The 19438-nt window shown below is 42.9% G+C and overlaps 1 protein-coding gene across 8 annotated transcripts in view; it reads right to left on the reverse strand.

Annotated features, from left to right (window-relative positions):
• CDC42SE2 (CDC42 small effector 2) overlaps positions 1–19438 on the reverse strand; it is an 87540-nt gene that overhangs the window by 37248 nt on the left and 30854 nt on the right. Inside the window, exons 4-5 of one of the 8 annotated variants that reach the window (XM_054811019.1) lie at positions 13829–13966; positions 13124–13255 (exon numbers count right to left, since the gene is read on the reverse strand). The exons of the other annotated variants lie outside the window; for them this stretch is intronic. The gene's annotated coding sequence lies outside the window, so the exon portion shown is untranslated. The remainder of the gene's footprint in view (positions 1–13123; positions 13256–13828; positions 13967–19438) is intronic. 8 annotated transcript variants of the gene reach the window in all.

The raw sequence follows: 19438 nt of genomic DNA on the forward strand, positions 1-19438 counted from the left end.
ACAGTCTCTGATAATACGTTCATTCTTAAAAATGTATTTTATTTTCGATAGCCTGTATAGTGCCACAATTGCTTTTCATTTCATGGTCCTGCAATTAGTATGAAGCAGTTTTTCAAGATGCTGATTTTGAATTAAAACCAAAATGGTGGTGGGAGGGCATATCTGTAAGCCTGGAGAAAACAGACAGTAATTGCACCTCTTAAAAGGCAAACAAAAGCTTAGCACTATAGCAGTTTTTGTTAGAGCACTGGAATTTTATACACCCCCACTCTGCTAAACAAATGTTTTTTGCAGTGACTAAGTTAATATAAAAGATCAGGTATAAATCTGCCGCACCAAAAATTGAAAGAAAAAGCAATTATCTGAAGGCAAAAAGGCTTATCGGCACTGTGATGTCAACAGCAACGCACTAGGACTTCTCTTAAACTGCTAGTTGCTTGTTTGTAGAAGAAGCTGGAACAGGAAACCTCTGCTGTTCTTTTCCAAATTAATGGTTATAAAGAAAGAAAAAAAGCACCATACTGCCCTACAGCTACCAATCAGGTAATTATGTAGTATCAGCCCACAAGCAATCTCGTGAGAAAGAGTTCCTGCAAAGCCCAAACTGCACCCCAAAACTAGCTGCAATGAATGAGATCCCAAAACACGTGCAATACTTCACAGCTAGTTCCTCGCTTTGTCAGAGGATCACGCTTTGAATATGGCGCTGTTTGCACGTGTTGCTGCATTTGTGTAGGCTTGCCAGATGAAGAGGACAACAGGGGTTGAAGAACACAGTTCAAGACAACAGCTCTGTCGCTCTTTGTTTTTGCTCTTTGCCGAGTCTATGGTGCTCAGAGTGGCAGAACACCATACAGGTCGTGTAGAAAAGACAAGGCGCTTATTCTGTCTGAACCGGAAAGTTAATCAAAGTGATGAATGGTGGAACACTTATTTACTTTTTCTCATTTAAACTTTCTGAACTCTGAATGCAACTTATGAATGTACGGTTCACATTGCAAGAACACACAGGACTATCACACTGAAGAACTTTGTCACATTTTAAGGCTTTTATACTTTATGTACAACTTTAATTTCATCCCATTTATAGACATTTCAAGTAATATGAAGAAATGAAAATATTAAAAAGGATACTAGTTTAAAATTTAAAGTGAAAACCAATAAGGTAATTTTCATTACTGCGAAGTTTATTCCCACAGTAGCTGATCTAATGCAAAACTCCAAACTACTGCTTATTGTTAAATACCAGTCATAAAGGCAATAAGTAGAAAAACTGCATTAATAGATAGTGGGGGTGAAGCACATTCTTTTAGAGTATCAGTATTTTTTCTTATTAAAGCAGTATTAACTTTTCTGTAGGAAAGGAGGAAGGGTGAAAAAACAAATCAATCGCCCCTCCAAGCTCTTCATGTTTACTGGCAAAAAACAGGTTAGGTAGCATTTACCTTAACTGATCCAGACAGGAATATGCTGTACAGGGTCAGTTAGAATACAGTTACTTATTAATTATATAGTTTAAGAACAGCCTGCTGTTTTTAAAAAAATATCTATAAAGTTCCTTTTAAGGGTGAACCCTCTATATCCTTTGACTGCATACTGTTCACTATGGCTTCAAACAGGAAGTGCGGTAACAACGCTCTGACAATTACTTGAAGCAAATAAAACCACAGGAAGAGAAAGAAAATGACTGGAGGTGTTAACATCTGCATTTAACTAGATTTGCTCCAACACTCAGACTATTATTTAAGGAGAAGGGGAGAAAAAAAAAAGTTAAAAAAGTGAAGCATGCACAAAGCCATGGCTAAATATGCCATGTCATGGTATGTCATGACATTACATGATGTACAATGACATGCACATGTATGCACAAAGTCACAACCAGGACTTCTACCAGTTTTTTTAGTCTCAAGTACTTACTAAGAAAGTAATTTACAATTATTCTTGATATGGAAGTATCATTCCATAAAAAAGTTTTCTTTTTTCCTTTGCCTTAAAGGCTCTGAACAGCTATCATTTGTTTCAATCTTGCAAGCTGCTAAGTAGAAAATTACCATTTCAGAGTGTATTTTTAAGACTTTCATATTTTTCACTGTAAATCTCTATTGTGGCCGTACTATTTCCTCTTGCTGCTTAGCAGACACAGTCAAGCGGCAGCAAGAAGTGTGGGTGTGGGTGGGTATGCATGTCCAAAACAACAAGAGATGTTGGGCTGCTGCACACTTACATGCACTTACAGTTGTAGCAATTGGAGGATGCTCTCCAGCTCTCAAGGAAGTGAGAAGTGTTTACTCGCTTGCCAACCTCATTTTTTGAAATAATGCAATCTGCACAAGAAGCAGTAGAGGTTTTAAACAAACACTACCTATAAGGAAAGTTGCTTTTGTGCATGAATTTTGTATCAGAAACTTTATCTCACCAGGGCAGTGCACCTGCAGAAACACTCTTCCTTCCTCCCTCCCCCCCCAGCAGAGCAGGAACGTCTGGGGACTTTGGCACTGCTCTTAATGCACCAGTTATCTTTTGCACTTTCAGATCCTGAGAAACCTGAGCTCCAAGTAACTCTTGCCAGACAAAGGACAACACTCACCATCTACAAGAGCTGAATAAGGCTGAAATCCCTTTTTCACTTTCTCATAACTTTCCCATATCTATTCTGCCTCCCCCCCAAAAAAAAAAAAGTGTTTCAGGGTTTAGTTTCATGACATTAAAGAAGCTTCTTCAAAGTCTGAGTTAGACTTTCTTGTGCATTTTCAAACCCTGAATGAATAGGTTCTGGCTCTGTAAAAAGGCATTTTATTCATGTCTTCATGATACAATTTTGAACATTATGACTAAAGCTATTTATAAGATTTTATTATGGGGTTCTATTTTGAGATTATTGGTCATTTGGAGTCAGGTTTGGGTTTTTGCTTTGTGTTTTTCTGGGGGTTTTTTTGCTCCTATTTATACTGAAATGGTTTTCATTAGTGTATTTCCTTAAGCAATTTAGGAACAGGTAATTCAAATCAAGCTCAACCCAAATTAATAGCCACGAACAACTACATATTATGAGAGTGCTTTGCTTCTGAATTAAAAGTTTCAAAGAATATTAAAAATTATGGAATAGGATGAAGGTACTCTTACAGCTTACTTAAAGGAGAAAGATGGGTTGTTTTTTTTAAATTCTCGTTGTTACTAGAATGGAGTCTAGCTTCAGGAACAATCTCATCTTTCCCAGAAGCCAAAACACCTCCAGGTTTTGTTTGTGTTTTCAGTCTGTAGGAAGCCACCACAAGTTTCTCTACCACAAGTGTCCCCTTCTGAAATAATAAATGGGAAGGCAGCAAAAGATACAGGAAAGGAACCACAGCAAGTCCATAAGGAGAAATAGTGGGCTTTTCATGTGAGGTCACTGACAGCGTGAGAAGGAGCTGTAAAGCAGGTGAAGGCAGGAAAGCATGCCATTCGGTCAGAGAAAGAACAACTCATGTAGTGGGACAGCAATCACGTTGTTTGCCAGTGCCAGCTGGGAGCTTAAAGCAGAGTCTTTAAGTATCTTTAAAAGATATTGATAGTGTGAAGCTCAAACATTTGTTTTATCATTGTAAAGTGTCCCGCCTTTTTTTTTTTCCCCACACCCCACCTGCAATCACCTGAGTTTTAGTCTGTAGCCATTCTGTTAAATCTAATTATTTCAGCTAAGTGGCCCAACCCTTGAAAGGTCCTTATTACTTTGTGCACAAAACTAACAACTGAAACAGACAGCATTACACTGGTGCCGTTAAAATTCCCTGTGTCCATTTTGAAACATAAAAGCATAGTTTTTCAGGACCAAACCAAGTTTAACAGGCAATACTGTGCAGTGACTGAGCAGTGCAAGTAACCTTTTCCCCAGCACTGGCATTTCAAAACTTTCAGTTTTAACTTCAGTTAATAATTGCTTTCAATATACATGGGTTCAATGCAGCTTTCTGAAATATCTGATAGGTAGCTCACACTATTTCCCACACATACATGCAGACAGGAACCTACTCCTCTGAAGACCAAAGCACAGAACATCTAATAGTTCTGCACTATGAAAACACAGAATGACTAACAAAAACCTAATATATTTTGCCTTACTTACAAAACCAGTCAGTTAAGACCAAGTGAGAAGCCTTTGAGAATCCACTCCTATGGTTTAGGAAATCTGACTTCATATTGCTTGCCCATTCACAGAAAAAAAAATCCTGATAGTCAAAGTTCTAATTGGTCAATAACATTATCTTCTTAAGTAGCACGCCCTACTGAAGGTAACACAAAAGAACACTTTTCTCAACCTGCCTCTGTGTTAATTCTAACAGGTAATAACAGAGAGAAAAAATAAACAAGGCAAATGAGTGGTCTAAGGCAGGCTCTGAACAGGGTACCATTTCAGAAAAGAAAAGAGAAAAGGGAAGAGAGAAAAGGGAAGAGAGAAAATACACCCCAAAACCTCCCTGAAGAGCCCCCTCTTATTACGTCTAAAGTAATGATGGGAAATGCTCAACATTGGCATCCAGGGAGTCCATCATTTCAACAACAGTGTAGCATTAAAAGGAATGGAATAGTCTGTGGGGAAGGAAAAAACCAATCCATGACAAACTACGTGAGAGACCATACAAGATATTCAAGGGACCCCTACCTATTTTTTAGTAGGACAATAGGTAAAAAGCATTATTTACAGCATTTATAATATTCCTTTTTCCACAGAAAACTAATATACCAAAGCAATTTCCAAGGAAGGTTTAGGACAGAGAAAAGGAATAAGTGGCAACAACAGGAGAAAAGGCCATTAAAACTGTCAGGAGTTCACAAAGGCAAACTCTCACCAGTACACTAAGTGTTTCTTGTCAAAAAATCAACATGCCACACCGCTATTGCAGATTTTAACTTCTTGTTGTATGATAGACAGCCTTGCAACAGAAGTCTGCCATTGTATCTAAAGACATTTTAATGCACTTCAGTAGGTTATTGCTGTCACTTCCTCACCTCCCACTCAAGTACAAAACAATTATGAGACCAATTACACTAAGCAAAGCGGCATCGTGTTTTGTGGGACCAGGTAAGTTAAGTCTACTCAGTCACAGAGTAACACTAGCTAGGGTGCAGGTCTGCCTGTTTGAAAAGCCAGATGAACCACCTCTGTTCAAGCCTTCCTCAGCACATGGTGATGAGATGTTTCAAGTGGGAAGAATGCATCAGCTCAAGTAGAGTGCTTCTGCTTTAGCTTTCAGTTCCCTAGCTTGCAAGCAACAGAACAGCTATAGTCTTCTGTTCAAAGTGTGACAGAACAGTGTATTTTTCCTCTGCTGGCATTTAAGACCCTATCATTTCTTTATATTTATTCTCTAGCCCTTTAATCATTTCTCTATTATTAGCTGCTTTAGATAACTTGAACTCTGTGTGTGCACCTGCATGTATACACATGGGAGATTGCTTAAAGCAATTTAAAGCTTAAGACAAAAGATACGTTTTCAAAGATACTTGGGTCACTCTAGATAGAAGTGGAATCTAGGACATTTGCAGTCTGTACTTACAGAAGTTGTAGGCAGAGACCTATGAGTTCTCAGCTGTACTGGCTCCCAGGTAGCAGTATAGTCCATCCAATGTACTGTGCAGTCCGTTGTACCATGCACTATACTGTACTTTCAGTGCTCCCATTAATTCTCCTGAATGACCACTCTGCAGCTTAATATGGATCACATCTGCTGGCTTCAACTTCTACGACCTTTAGCAGCTGCTCATTTAAACAGCACTCACACAACAACCACACATATGAAAGTCTGAATTAGGCTATGACGGGTCTGGAGTAGTGTCAGTTTTTCCTGACTAGACACTTCAAAGCCGTTTATTAAAATATTTTATTTATTTCATAGGAAGTCCATCTTCAGAGAGAAAACGGTGCAGTAATACAAACAATACCACTGAAGTTAGGCAGGAAAAGCAGGATGTTACTGGGACATATGGCAGAGCCAGGAAGCACAGAAGTTTTAGAACTGGTGAGAGGTGGCAAGTGCTAACTGGGCCTGTTAAGATTTCACTCTAAAGATAAACCTGGGGAGCCGCACCAGTAGGCTGACAAAGCAAGTCTCAAAAAGAATGCTCCAGTCAGAAATACGTGCACATGTAAAAATGTTTACCGTAGCCACGTGTGCTTTTGCACCAGAGGACATGGAAGAGGGGGGGAAGGGATAAATTGCCTGGCATTTTCCTCTTCTCTGTGAACAGCCAGAGATCTGCTGGCACAGTACTGTGTAACATGCAGCATGAAGTCACACCTGGACAGGACGGTCAGGTTTAATCTTCATCTAGCAGCATACAGCAAGAGATGGTTCTCTTCCTCTAACTCCAGATTAAGTCCTCCAACTCCATTTCTTAAGTCACTTAAGCAAAAGGAAAATCTAAACATAACTGTAGCGACAAAGTCAGGCTCATGTATCATAATTTAAGTATTCCATAATGCACAAGAGTATCCTAATTCTATAATCGTTAAATAATTTCAAAGAAAACAATGAATCTAAATACAGCTATTAAGTAAGAAGTACTCACACAGAGATCTGAGACTTCCACAGCACAAATAACCCTTCTTACCCACTTCTACACACAAGTAGCGTACTGAACACCATGACTGCATGCACATGCTCGTGTCCGTATGAAGCCACACACAGAACCTGTAACTCAGTAACTACAGCAATCACAAAGTATTTCATTCTTATGGCTAAAGCTATCATGCTGTATACAGCAAGTATGAAACTAACCAGAAAGCTAACAAGCTTTTAGCTCAGACAGACAGTCTGTATTAAGGAGAACAACTACAAACTGAAAAAAGTTTCTCGGGTCAGCTGGTAAAGAAAAATTTTGTATGTTAGAGCTGCAGTCAGTACGGAATGACATTCCGCAGGTCTACATTACCTTTTTTTTTCTCTTTCTGAAAGGAACACTAATTTTTCGAAACAGAATGAGATTTAGGGAAGGGAGAAAAACTCTTCAGGAAGTTTTTATTATCTCTACAACTGTTCACACTGAGCTATTACACAAGCACACATAGACATAGCTCATTAGTAGCAATAACACCAGTACCTATACAGGGTTGTTTCACATATCCTATAATTCGGTATCCTGTTTTGGGACCACCTTCAGACTGCAGCTTGATTCAGATACTGAGCATTAACTAAGAGGCATTATTGCTCTTTCCTTCTCCTTCCTCCAAGTTGAGAGTCACTACAAATGATTCTTAACCTTCAGTTGAATTTGAGTATTTACTCTTTGGAAGAAATACCTGACCACAAAGAGCTCTTCTATGTCTTTTGCAAAACACTGATAAAATGTTTATCTTCACAATCAAAGGCAAGAGCATGAAAAATGCAAACTGCAAACCAAATCTTGAAAATCCACACTGATCTGCATTTTGTGATAGATATTCACTTAGTAATTTTTTGGTTGCAGGTGCAGATCAAGCTTGCTGTTTCACAAGTCTGTGACAGATGCACCCACTCTGAGTGAACAGTGCTTTGGTTCAAGCATCACCAACAAGGAGGTCTGACTGAAGTTGGCCCCGCTGTGCAAACTGTGAGAACTGTGCTAGGCCATATGTTCTCAGGTACTAAGGAATCTAAGCTGTGTCTTATCAAGAGCTAAACGTACCAGTCTGAGCTGGGCCTAGGCAAAACTAAAACTGCTGCAGCTGCACACCTGCACATACACCAAAGTAGGGTTTGACTACAAGTCAATCACTTTAAGAAATAAATATCTCTAGCCCCCTCCAAGCCCATCACACTCTGCTGTACAGCAGCAAGCAGCACAGCAATGATCTCCCCCTTGAGAAAGGACACCTCTCAAGGTTACTCCTCAAGGCTGAAAGACCCCTTCCCTAGCATCTGATATCTATAATGAGGTAAATGATATTTTACATTAGGCCCACAAGTATCATAGAATCAGAGTATCTCAAGTTTGAAGGGACCCATAATGATCATTAAGTCCAACTCCCTGCTCCTCGCAGGACTACCTAAAACTAAACCCTGTGACTAAGAGCATCATCCAGATGCTCCTTGAACTCTGACAGGCTTCGTGCTGTGACCACTTCCCTGGGAAGCCTGTTCCAGTGACCAGCCATCCTCTCAGTGAAGAAAATTTTCCAAATGTCCAATCTGAACTTCCTCTGATGCAGCTTCATACCATTTCCTCGTGTCCTATCACCAGAGAGAGGAGATCAGCACCTTCCCCTCTGCTGCCTCCCTTGAGGGAGTCGTAGACTGCCATGAGGTCACCCTGCAGCCTTCTCTTCTCCAAGCTGAACAAACCAAGTGACCTCGGCTGCTCCTCATAAGTCTTGCCCTCGAGGCCTTTTGCCATCTTGATCGCCCTGCTCTGGGCACGTGCTAACAGTCTGATGTCCTTCTTAGATCGAGGCGCCCACAACTGCACACAGTACTCGAGGCGGGACTGCGCCAGTGCAGTGTCGACTGTGACAATCACCTGCCTCGACCGGCTAGCTGTGCTGTGCTTGATGTGCCCCGGGACACAGCCGGCCCTTTTGGCTGCCAGGGCACACTGTTGACTCACATTCAGCTTGCCATCAGCCCCCAGATCTCTTTCCGCTGCGCTGCTCTCCAGCCTCTTGTCCCCCAATTTGTACATAGAACCAGGATTGCGGCATCCCAGGTCGAGAATCCGGCACTTGCTCTTGTTACATTCCCTACTCTTGGTGATCGCCCAGCTCTCTAGTCTATCCAGATCTCTCTGTAAGGCCTCTCGACCCTGGAGGGGGTCCACAGCTCCTGCTCATTTTGTAGCATCGGCCATCTTACTCAAGGTACATTCAATTCCTGCGTCCAGATCATTCATAAAAACACGAAAGAGCACTGGCCTTAAAATCGAGCCCTGGGGAACCCCACTGGTGACTGACCGCCAGCCTCACGTAACCCCATTTTACTATAACCCTTTGAGCCCGACCCGTCAGCCAATTGCTCACCCCACGTATTGCTCACCCGTCAGCCAATTGCTCACCCCCAAGTATTATGGACTTGTCTAGCTGGAAGCTGGACATTTTGTCCAGGAGGATACTGCGAGAGGCAGTATCAAAAGCTTTCCTAAAATCCAAAACCCCCACATCTGCCAGCTTCCCTTGGTCAACTACATGGGTGACTTTCACGTAACAGGAAATTAATTAGGCAGGACTATCCCCTCGTGAACCCGTGCTGGCTATGACCAATGACTGCGTTGTCTCTCAAGTGTGTTTCAGTAACTCCCAGCATAACCTTCTCCACAATTTTAGCAGGCACTGAAGTGAGACTGGCAGGCCTGCAATTACCAGGGTCTTCCTTCTTACCCTTCCTGAAAATTGGGATGGCATTTGCCAGCTGCTGGTCAACTGGGACCTCTACAGACTCCCAAGACCATTGAAAAATCATGGAGACAGGTCCCACGGTGACATCGGCCACCTCTTTCAGCACCCTGGCATGAAGCCCGTCAGGCCCCAGAGACTTATGTACATACAGCCGGAGCAGCAAGTCTCCAACAAGTTCAGAGCTGGCTGGGAGTTTATCATCCCCCCCAGTCACGGCCTTCCACCACGGGGCTCAGGGGATTCCAGGGCTCAGCACCAGTGCTAAAGACAGAGGCAAAGAAGGTGTGAAACGCCTCTGCTTTGTCTGCTTCCCTATTTGTGAGGGGACTGACCTCCTCAAGTAACAGACCAATGTTATCTCTCATCCTCCTTTGGCTGTTAATGCATCTAAAAAAAGCCATTTTGTTGACCTTCACAGTGCTGGCCAGCTTGAACCCCAGTCGAGCTTTGGCCATGCAAATTTTCTCCCAACATGGCGAACAGCATCTCTGCAGTCCTCCCGTGTCGCCTGTCCTTGCTTCCAATGTCCCTAGACTTTCCTTTTCCACCCAAGTTCTTGAAGACGATCCCTGCTCAGCCAAGCCGGCCTTCTGCCCTGCTTGCTTGGCTTCTAGTTCCTTGGAATTGCCTGCTCCTGCCCTCTTAAGAGATGGCTCTTAAAAAGTGGCCAGCATTCATGGAGCCCAACACCTTGAAAAGCAGATTCCTGGGGCACCTAGCGAACTGGCTCCTTCAGCAGCCCCAAGTCTGCTCTCCCCATATCCCTGGTCAAAGCTTTGCGGGCAGTTTTTCTCCTATCACCAACGATTTGAAACTCCACTACTTTGCGGTCTCTGTGACCAAGGCAGCCACCAATCACCTGCCCTTGCCTATCTCTCCTGAGGAGCCTACAACTGTCCATCCTGGCACACCAGTCACAGGACTCATCCCACCAGTTTTCACTTCTGCCGACTTATGGATGCCGTAGCTCTGGGACTGGGCCTAAGCGGCTCTGGGACAGCAGGCTCAGCATGCGTCAGCAGTCTGCCCTGGCAGCCGGGAGGGCAAACTGCATCCTGGGGTGCATCAAGCACAGCATAAGCAGCTGCTCAAAAGAGGGGAGCATCCCGCTGTATGCAGTGTTGGCGCAGCTTCACTTTGAGTGTTGTGTGCGGTTCTGGGCCCCACGATTTAAGGAGGTTGTTAAGGTACTTGAATGCGTCCAGAGGACGGCAACAAAGCTGGTGGAAGGGCTGGAAGGCATGTCCTATGAGGAGCGGCTGAGGACATTGGCTTTTGATTTCACCGAGTCCCCGAGCAACGTGTTCTGATGTCACCGAGGGATGGACTGAGATGCCTCCAAGCGTTGGAATGTGATGTCACCTAGCGATGGATTGTGACCAGGCGCTCCTCACTGCTTATAGCCGGGCGCCGGGCCTCACCCAGCCGGTTTGTGCCCGCACTCCGGCTGAGCAGTTGGCGAGGTTTGGAGTGTTGAGCGAGGCCTTTGGTGCTGGTGTTGTGCTCGGGGAGTTGTTTGCTGCAACTCTCAGTGCCCGACCCCAGAGCCATCAGAGGACTTTCCCCAGAACATGGAGAGCATGGCCACAGAGCTGGAGGACCGCTGTCCCATTTGCTTGGACAGCTGGGAGGAGGCCAGCTTTGTGGTGCCATGCTTCCACCGGTTCTGCTACCCCTGCATCCTGCGGTGGGCTGAGACCAAGCCCGAGTGCCCCCTCTGCAAGAGGGGGATCCTCTCCATCCTGCACTCGGTGCGGGCGGACGATGACTACATGGAGCACGTGATCACACCATCCGCGACTCCATCAGCCATCGTCCGCCAGGCTGGAGGAGCTGCCCACGACCTCCATCACCCTGCGGCACCCCAACCACAGGCTGCGGGAGGGGTGCCCAGGGGTCCCGTGGGCGGCCTCCAGCCCGAGGAATGGGTGGTCCTTTTCCGGGACCACCCAACCCTCCTTGAGACCCTGCTGCCCTGGGTCCAACCAAGGCTGAGGCAGATCTTTCGCAACAACCGGATGGAGGCAGCCACGGTGGAGGACACTCTCATGGCCGTCCTGACCAACCACGGGATGGATGAAGAGCTGCTGGTCCAGATGCTGGGGGCCTCCCTCCAAAACCGCACGGTGACATTCGTGCAACAGCTTATGCGTGTCGCCGTGCGACGGTGCGGTAGGGAGGCCCGTCGTCTGCTGGGCCAGCAGCAGGGTCTCCCGGCCCTGGCCGTGCCCCCTCCGCCAGACCCAGCATGGAGGAGCTCCCCGGCACCTCATCCGCAGCCCGTGGTGGGGTTCCCGGCAGCCAGCCCTCTGCTCCCACTGCCATCACCGCCGGAGCAAGAGGAGCCCCAGGAGGAGCCAGGGCAGGCTGTGCCCGGGCCCTCCACTTCCAGCCGGGGCACTGAAGGCTCCCCTGAAGGGCCACGGCGACCCCCAAAGAGGAGGACCGGCAGCTCCGACGCCTCCCCAGGCAGCAAGAAGCCGGCACCGCGTCGGTGACCCGGGAGGGTGCCTCGGGGGACGGCCAGACCAGGACTGCACCTTCAGCCGGGGCTTGCGCCAGCCCTCAGGGGCTCCCAGACCCCCAAATCCAAACATCCCAATAAAAGCAAAGCATGAAAACTACAGGAAAAGTCTCCGTGTTACTAACGGTGCAGGTGGCGTTGCTCTCCTCACCCCTTCTGGCTTTCTTGCCAGGAGGGTGGGATGTGAACCCAGAGGGGTCGGCCCTCCTATGCCCCAAGAGGTTCAACGCGGGGAAGCACAAAGCCCTGCCCCTGGGGAGGGACGAGCCCAGGCCCCAGCACATGCGGTGGGCTGCCCGGCTGTAGAGCAGCCAGGGAAAGGTGGCCATGCTGCTGCCCTCGAGCGCAGGCTTTCTTCCCGCTCTTCCAGACATTACCCTTCTTGAAAATTGGGTTCAATTGCTCTTAAATTATCATTTAATTATTGCTTAATTGACTACCATTTAATTTTCATTCAATCATCTATTAATTATCATTAGATCATCATTTAATCATTACTAAAACCCTTTTAGTTAATGTCATAACGATGACTTCTCTTAATAAGTCACCTGCAACACGTCTTTTTGCACACTAGACAACATGAAAAACCATACCAAATAAAGTTATAAGTTAATGAAGTTTAAGAAATCAGGTAGAGAGATGTGCAGTTTTAAAACCATCACTGCTGTAACATAGGTAGAAAAATAGCCAAGTGTACATATAGTCAGCTTAAAATAAAAATACATAGTGCAGAAGACAAGTCTCCAACACTGAAATGCAATTTCAATGGAGATACCAGAATAATTGACCTAGTTGAGAAATAAAGTGCTGTACAAAAAAGGGAGTTTCAAAATGTTCCAGAAACATTTTAACAAAGTACAAATTCTCAGCAGAACAGTTACTGCTGTTCTAAAATCTGAATGCGCAGGCAGCTAAATTGTCTCCTCAGAAATGACCTGCCAATCTTGCCAAGAAACACTGAATTGTGTTCCCTGCGTACCCACAAAAAGTTCAAGGCCATTACTGCTAAAAATGCCCATTTGGAACATGTCCCGCAGATTGTATCTCAGTGGTGGTTAAATCACCTGGAGTTTTACTGCCAATGTAAAACCACTGTAAATCTCAAATGGTTTGGCTCTCCTATGAAACACCAATGCATACAGCAGCATATGGCTCACCTACACTGACAGGTACCCAGTGAGTGGAAAAACCTGGAATAAAGGTGTGTCAAGGCTAAGACTTATTCTCCCAACGAGTTTTAAAGTTGTTCATACCTGTAAGTGCTGAACAGGTTCATTTCAGGTCCCCAAACTGAAAGCTGCCGACAAAACCATAAGCAACTTGCAGTGCTTGTGTACTAAATATGACAGACACTTCATGTATCTCAATTCTTAGTCGGTGGCTCTCTAGAAGGAAGTAAATGGGCAATGTGAAAAGTGTACTCTGACACCAAATAACCACAGGATAACACTATTTGAACTCCACGATGAGCTTCTAATTACATTAACTACAGTTATTCAAGATTGTATTCTCATACAATAGACAGAAAATAACTGTATAGCATGTAGTTCAAAATTTTACTTCCATACGTCCTCTTACAGAACAGGCATACCACAGATAGGAAATTATTTTCTGGATGCAAATTCAGCCTGTCAACAATTTAAAGAAATTTCATTAATAAATTGCAGAGATTATCCTATGCCACAAACTATCCAATCTTATCCAAGAGTCTACTACCAGAATCTGTTTAAAAATGCTTCACAACAACTGCTCTTGTAAATTCTGAGGTTTTGGTTGGTTTTTTTTAAGAAAAAAGTTCCCTCAATTTCTAAAAACATCAGGAAAAAAACACTCCTGTGGAATGAATTGTGATAAACACAAACATTTCTCAAACTAAAGACCTTTCTGTTCTTTGTGATGCAAAGGAAATATTTTCTATGCTTTACACTACTATGTAAGAGAGGACTGAAACAGCACACCTGGTCACTTCTGGTTGGTTCCTCAGGACACAGCCAAACTTTTCAGGATACATCTGGATTCAGCAAGTATTCTCTTGCCTTTTCTCAAGATATCCACCTTCTTGGTTCTGTCTGTTTCACCATTAGTTTAAAAGTTTTCTGTGGAATAGTAGTGTTTGGTTTGTTTAAGACTTGGGCTATGTGACAGCAGGGGATGACAAAGAGATGAGCAGGTAAATTGACAATATCTGGAGCAGCTTCTTGGTGGAGGGTGCAGGAAGGCAGGTGGGAGCAGCCACCAGGCATCCAGCTTGCAGCAGGCAGAGCAGCCTTCCCCAGGGGGGCAAGCCCTGGGTCAGGGACCCCCACTTGGCTTCCTGGCCCCCAGGTACAGCCTCACTGATGTTACACCCATCTGCAAGTACCTCCCAGTGCAGATAGCTGACAACCTTATAAGAAGCTGAATGAGATAACAGATGGATAGTTAGATTACTAAGGTTTTCTTTTTCTCCCCAGTAAAAAAAAAGAAAAAACACAAACACCACACACTCCCCTAAACCCCAAACAACTTATTCACCTGCACCACATCTACACGTTTATTCTGACTGCAAAAGTGCTTCAGCCAGTTGTCTTTGATGTACTCATGCATCTGCTAAGTCTCTTCCTTAAAAATGCTGCATTTTATTTGCCTTTAAGCATATTTTGCACTAGAAACACCCTTCCTATTCTTCTTCCAATACATTCTAGACTAAGCTCACGTCACACAATAAAAGTTACATTTACTACAGGCAGAACTACTACATGACATTTGCAAAGCAGTGTCATGCCAGCTATTCAATATGACCTAGCTGACAAGTAATCAGAGTAGTATCTTTTTCCTCCTAAAAGCACAAGCTGGGGGGGTGGGGGGCGACACACACCAAAAGACATTAAGAATCAGATAAAAGATTAATTTTCAGGCTCCAATCTCAATCCAACCAGTGGATCAGAAAGAGAAAAAAGTCCACTGTGCCACTGACATTTCCTCCCAAAAATCTCAGTGCTGCAGCTTTCTTGTTCACTGCTACACTGCAAGTGGTTTTGCTTTACACGCAAGAATGCTGCAGCATGAAAAATAAGCCGTTCTAAAGCAAAGAGTGCACACAGTTGTAAATCTGCTCTGTTTCTATCCAAGGCAATAAAGAAGATTTAAATAGCATGACATTTTTTGCTCAATTTACCTTCACAGCCATTGGTTTAATTGTTAACCTTCTTGTTGGCAGAAAATGGGGGTTTTGTACACTAAAACTCAACTTGCGGCAAAGCTACCTGCTTCTCAGCTTAATGCAGTTTGACAAACAGTACTTTCTATCACGCTACAAGGTGTTCAGAAACAGATGTTGTGAACTCACAGTCTACCGCAGTGCTTGTTGTCCCATCTGGAGTCTTAACTAGGCTCTGATTTCATTAAACAAAAATTAACAAGCTGTCCAGCCCTTCTTAGCAGGCTTGGTTCCCACGACTGACTGGAGACCTCTGTTCTGGATAAGCAAGTAGCTACCACAACAGCACAAGACCTTCCCAAAAAATCCTAACCCCCCCAAAAAAATCCCCAAAACAACCACATCATAATCCTCCTCACCCCCAAATGAGGGTATTTCATTTTTTAGCTCAAAGCCAGACAGCATTTGCTGCTTACTTCCTATTTGTTAGCTTTCAGTTACAGTTATGTTCCTACACTATGACTTCTGCCTTTGAAAGTCTCTTATCTGTGAATTATATAGAACAAACTACCTTATTAGGAAAGAAATCAGAAAACCTGTTGTGGAAAGAAGAAAAAAAAAGGCAACCAAGAACATGCTAGATGTGAAACTAGATTTGCCATTTGTCACATACACTATGTCTACAAAAGGAAGAGGTCGGTGCTCAGTTGTCCAAGATGTGATTTCATGCATAATCATTGCACTGCACTTAATCCACTTCCCATGTGGCACCTCAGGAGGTGCTGAGCACAGCTGCATGTGAGGGAGCTGACTTTCACAGGCAGACTAGTGGTACCCACGACAACAGAATTTTTGAGCACACTACTGAAAGTACGTCTGACTAGCTACTGCAACTTCCACATAGAGGCATGACCCAGCCTCACCTAACCTCAGAAGCACGGCCCCTCGACAAATGTCTCCCCCTGCCTCTCACGTGCTCTGTACTGCACCCCATGCATGGGCATCTGTGTGGAAAGGGGATCAATTTGTGCACGCTGGAGAGCTGGGCATCAAGAGCTAGCTCTTACTTTGTTTTTAAGATACAGCCTACAATGCAGCGTGTTGCTATCTTGCATGAAGGAATCAAAGCTGCATCATGTCAAAACTACGGTTTCCAGGTTATTGTAACATCAACAACAAGTATCTGGACTTAAAGGATCTGTTTTTCCTCTGCCTTAGTCTAGGAACTTCATGCATGAAATGCATTTGTGGGTACAGTGCTATTATAAAACATTTACTTATTTGTCAACGACTAGCACATATTACCTCAAGAGAAGCTCAGAGCACAGAGCCAACTCAGGCACTTTTGTACGATGCTTTTGTTTCAATTTCACAGAAAGATTCTGTTGCCTTGCGGGGAAAGAAAGGTGCCTATGCTGAACACAGACATAAATTTCTCATTTAGCTGATGCCAGCTAGAAAGCCCCCTACCTATTAAGTCAATATTTTTAATCACTGAGAGCAATTAAGACACCAATGCAGCGTTTTCAGCAATGAATGAAAAATCAAAGTTAAGTAACAAAGAATAAACATGAGATCAACTAATCTAGCTTCTTTATCAAACATGGCAGGGTTTTGTTTGCATGCTCACACTTTCAGAAGATAGATGGAAGCATAAAACACACCTGTAATTAGAAAAAAAAATATTACGCCCAAAAGCACAAGTGATATTGTTGATGTAACAGGGTAATTACACTTTTGAAGATAGATTTGCAAATCAGCACTTCTGTACTCTGACATCCAGCCTCCAGGTCCCCTTCCTACTCTACAGATTTAATCAATTTAACTCAAGTTAAATGAATATATAGCTTAACAGTAAAAACTATAAGGGAGGGGGAGAGGGGAAGGAAGGCAATTGTCAGCACCCCCTCCCCAACATTTCCTAGGTTTTGGTTTTTTGGTTTTGTTTTTTTTTTCCCTGAATTGCAGAATAGTGTCAGTAGGCAAGTGGTGGAAGCTCCAGCACATGAGTAATTTAGTACTAAACTGTACAGAGCATTAGTTAAAAAAACAAAAGAAAACCCCACACATGAACAGTCACATCTTGGCAGAGAAATTAACAGATGAATGAGCAGATCTTTTCCATTCCTTTTTTCTTAATGATTCTGTGGGAAAGAAATCAAAAGGTCTTTAATGTACGTTAAAAAAATTGCATTATCAAAATAATAAAATGGATTCAATAACCATTTAAAGACTTGGCAAAAACTTTGGGAACCAGTATCTAGTAGGTAAAAGAACTACAACTTTTTTTCCTGAACTTAATATACTGCCAGCATTCTAACACAGGCATAACTCTTCATCTTGGGCCACAGTGACAACACATTGACGCAATCTGTGAAGTCAATTTTGTGACAAAGGCTGGTAATTATTGAATTACTGCAAAAAAAATAATAATCACGCATACAGATAAAGATCTTTGAGTATAATCCATTATCATGAACTGTATTGCTAACTATTTAACAGGAATTAATTTAATTGGTTAAAAAAAAAAAGACAAGACACAATTAGGAGACTCATGGCAGGCACAGGCTTTCCCAGGAGCACTCTGAGGAAGTCTTCTGACCTCTTCCACTTTGTATGTGTTGGAAACTGAGACATAATCACAATATTGTAACTCAAGATAGCCAAGAGCATTCTTACTCAACTTAGTTCTAAGCACATGCATTTCCACCCATTCATGGATTTCAATGTATGTCTCCTTGCAGAGCTAGGACATTGAAACTGCTCCGTGATGCTAAAGACAGAGGGTAACCCTTCACCCTGCCAAACTGGCCAAAAAATGTTTATTAGTTTTTAGAATTCCATATATTAATCTTTTACATTTTTATGAGCAGGTATTGGAAAGAACAAGATAAAAATATGGTATCTTTTCATATAAAGCAACAGCTATGTTTCTCAGCAGAACTTTTTCTGAACTCTGCTCAAGAACTCTGAAGTTACCATGAATGGTCTGCCCTGGGGAAAAAAAAAAAAAAAGAATATACACTGCTGATAACTTTAACCTGTGATGAATTTTTAAAAACCTCAACACACCTGTCTGGTACCTGCTTTCATTGTATTTTAGCAAAAAACCCATAGAGTTACATATTCAGACCTTTTCATGATGAAATCACAACATTATTTTAAAGGGAATTTTTTCAGTTATGTTTTCCTGAGCAGCAAAATTGAATAACAAGTGGTCTTTTGCAAGTCTGGCAGTAATACAACATGTTGGTTTTCAGCTAACATCACTTTAAGAAAAGACTAGTTTTAATCCTTCTTTAGGTGGGAAAGACTGACTGTAATAAGCTATGTCACGAATAAATTACAGTGGCTGCAGTACCCACAAATACTACTTCTCTACTAGACGTGCGAAATTATAGAATCTACATACGGAGTTAGAGTACGACACCTATCCAGTTTTACATACTTTTAGTAGTTTTGTTTCCCCTGTGTCAACTTCATCTTCTGCATTTATAAAAGCTCTGCGGTATACTCAGCAGCTCTTTCACAAATCATCATTGTACAACCTTCTTAAAAATCCCTAATGGGTACAGCAAGCCTTTTGTTTAGGTAACTTATTAATATATCATATATGCAGTTGTTACACTTACCACTGTTTACTTCCCAGGTACCCGCCAGGCAAAGATAATCCCAAAAAATATGAAACAGAAGATATGCCTTCTTTGCTACAATTAGGCAACAACATAGGACTATAACTGTGCCAGATAGCACTGCAACACGCAGGTTTGCATAAATCACTAGAATTTTATATGTTATTTTGAACGGATTTTTGTATGACATAACAGGATTTTAAAATGCCTCACCTTTTTTTCAAGAAACAGACTTTATACATAAGACTCAGGACTACAAATAAGAGGCAAAAGTCTCATTATTTTTGTTATGTATGATATTTCAAGTAAAGACATACAATATATTGTTTTCTTTTTAAATAAATTAATCAAGGCTTTGTAGAAATTTCCCCTACTTCATAATCTACCTTGACATTTTTGCCAGGCACGTATTCTATTTGGCTTTAAAAAAAAAAAATTTAAAAATATTCCGTCAGCGTTGTCTACCTATCTAGGTTCTGTAGGATGATCTACTTGGTACAGCTCAAATCTTAAAGGAATAGAGTGACTGAGGAATCAGGAATTTAGGAAAAGCAAACCCCAAACTAGTAAACATCTTCCTCCTTAACCCTTCCCTCAAGATACTCGCCCTATTATGCTGCTGTTAAGGCTGAAACTGATACTAGCTAGAGTTTTGTGCACTTTTCATCTTTCTGCCAGTATTTCAAACAAAGCAATCACCCTCAAGGTATGTCAAGCTGCCAGCTTCTAGTGTTTTCCCTCTTTGTGCTGCCTCTGTTCTCTCTGCAGTACTGCACTGTGAAGCAAGCATGTCGAAT

This window comes from Grus americana, chromosome Z (assembly GCF_028858705.1).
Source record: "Grus americana isolate bGruAme1 chromosome Z, bGruAme1.mat, whole genome shotgun sequence".
Classification (NCBI taxonomy): Eukaryota; Metazoa; Chordata; class Aves; order Gruiformes; family Gruidae; genus Grus; species Grus americana.